The sequence below is a fragment of the Alexandromys fortis genome, unplaced genomic scaffold, assembly GCF_014885135.2.
Source record: "Alexandromys fortis isolate MF-2015 unplaced genomic scaffold, M_Fortis_MF-2015_v1.1 scaffold_35, whole genome shotgun sequence".
NCBI classification, from domain to species: Eukaryota; Metazoa; Chordata; class Mammalia; order Rodentia; family Cricetidae; genus Alexandromys; species Alexandromys fortis.
The window spans coordinates 3,755,622-3,758,505 of NW_026067913.1; positions in this window are offsets into that span (position 1 = coordinate 3,755,622).

A 2,884-nucleotide genomic window follows, 5' to 3' on the forward strand; every position below is an offset into this window, starting at 1 on the left:
TACTATGCAAGCCGAGAAGCTGCATGCCGGCTTGCTGCAGGATTCAATTAAGACAGAGAAACACTATTTTGAATAATCAAATGCTGTTTTGAATAAGTAATTCAAATAAACAAATGCAATTAGTGAGAAGTGATGGTGATGGATTCAAGAGGGAGAAATTCTTATAAATACATATAATTCTTAGTATATATTTATTTATTATGGGGTCTGCATAGGAAGTGTGCCATGGTGCACACATATGGAGGTTAGAGGACACCTCAGTTCTCTCCTTCCACTTTCTTGTGAGTTTTGGAGATCAAATTCAAGTTATTAGACTCGTTCTACAAAGCATTTTTACTCACAGAACCGTCTCACGGGTCCTCTTATGTATATTTTAAGCATCATTTAGAGTTGATAAAATAGGTAGCTTGTCAGGGTGTAGATGTATATGTTGGAATTAACAATGATTTCCTAAAAACATCAGGAAGTCCTTTTAGTTCTTAGTGATTGCATAGGTTCGTGGGTTAGCAAGATGGCGCAGTGGGTAAAGGCACTTGGTGACAAGCCTGATTGCCTGGGCTTGAACTTTGGGACAGTATGGGAAGGAAGGGATTGACTCCCTCAAAGTGTAAGCACATGCCTTCTTCCCAAGAAGTAAACGTAATAATTTATAAAATCCCGTTTTTATAGTGCCATGCTTCCTGTTACTAAAAAAAGACAGTCCTTGCTCGGCAGACGTGTCTAGAGCATTTGCACTGGTCAGTTTCATTGTACACCACATTAAACATCTAGGTAAAAAACAAGCCAGGGAAAATTTTTATTATATGGCCAGTTAAGGATACAGACTACACTTCAAGTTTGTTTCTAGTCTTTTGGCTGTTTTCACTGTCTGGGTGACATATTTCCTATTTTGATTATTCTTCTGGTTATCTATAATAAGTTGTCAGGCCTTAAACTCATTCTGAGGTAACCTTTGCTCAACATCTATGGACCATACAGTTTTCATTACTGTCTGGGCAGGAGGAATTATGAAGGGAGCTAGTATTCATCATAAACTAAGGAAAAAGGAAACTGTCTTAGGGTTTTAGTGATGTGAAGAGACCGTGGCCATGGCAACTCTTATGAAGGAAAATATTTAATTGGGGCTGGTTTACAGTTTCAGAGCTTTAGTCCATTGTCGGCACGCCAGGAAGCATGGCAGCATGCAGGCAGATGTGGTGCTGGAGAGGAAGCTGAGAATTCTACATCTGGAGTCCCAGGCAGCAGAAAGTTAACTGGCTTGAGCTTCTAAGATGTCCAAGACCACCCCCTAGTTGACGTACTTCCTCCAACAAAGCCACACCTACCCCATCAAGGCCACACTTCCTAATATTGCCACTCCCTATAGACCAAGTACTCAAATACAGGAATCTATGGGAGGGTATTCCTATTCTAACCACCACGTGAATTAAGGGGAAAAAATAATCAATCTCCAATTGATTATAGCTAGACCCTGGAATTTGAATGTTTCTACACCTGTGACATGGCCCTAGCAAATTCTTCTCAGGGTAGAATCAGAACTCACATGGTTCCCTTTTAAGGGTCTTTTGGATAGCTTTGTCAGGTATTCACGTAGATGTTTCACATTGCAGAAACGCCCGAAAGCCTAACAAGCTGCCGAGGCGGGTCTGACATAGTGGTCCTTAACTGCTGTGCTGCTGTGGCTTTGGGCAGTGTGGTGGGGAGAGGTGTTTGATGTTGGGACTCCAGCGGGAACCTGACCTATCAACCTTCTCAATGAAGGCTGAGAAAATTTGCCTTTCAGGAATGTAAATGACCCAATCAACTGGTTGTTTAAAAAAAATAATGTTTTTGAGAAAGCAGTATGGTTATATTGCTCAGATTTACGGGAAGAATTCTTGTCAGGTGTGTGTACGTGTATGTGCGTGTTTTAACAAAATAGTTAAAAAAATCATGAGAATTCTGAGATGGTGTACATTACTAGGCTTATTTCTTTGAGCAGTTTATTAAGGAAACTTCCATTTAAAATTATGGTCCATATTTAGTAAAGTTTGCAAAACCTGTGGACTTCATCTTGGAAGGTAATTGTTTGCTTAGCTTTTTCTTTTCACCTATATTAATTTTACTAGTTTTCTCTCTTTTTTTTTTTTGGTGGTTCTGGGGGTAGATATCAGGGTCTCATGCATGGACGTAAGCATTCTCTTAATACAAACCTTAAGGACAACTATTTTATGATTTTATTATATTTTTAATAGTTGCATAAACCAGCATTGTTCTGAGAAATGAAACCAACAGAATGTTATTTTGTCTGTCTGACCCTATGCATCTTAAGGCTCAGACAGTCATGGAACCTTTCAGGTGTAGCGTGAGCAGGGGAGTCGGGCTGGCTAGGGGCCAGGATGGAGGTAGTGTGGTGGGGTGGGGCTACCAGCAGAACCTCCTCTGCTCTGGGAAAGCTTTGTCTTTTTTCTATTAAAGTCTTGAACTGGCTGGATGAGGCTCGCTAACGTTTCTGCTTTACTCCAGGTCTACTGTTTGGTGGGAATGGGGTGAGGGGTCAGTGGATAAGGATAAGGAGGAGGACCCAAGTCTGGGGTCCATGTAGCGTTCTGGGCATAGCAGCACGTTTGCTCTCCCAGTGCTGCCAGGGCGAGGTGAGGAGGACTGAAACAATTTGTCTCAGGGAACAAAGGTGGAAAGGGATACAGGAAGACTCCTAATGTCCTCTTCCGTTCTCTGTGTGTGTACACGGGCACATGTGCCACACACTCCGATACCACATGAAAACACACACACACCCTTGAAAAAAGTATTATTTTATTTTTTTCTTATTTATTTATTTATTTATTTATTTATTTATTTATTTAAGATTTCTGTCTCTTCCCCACCGCCACCTCCCCTTTCC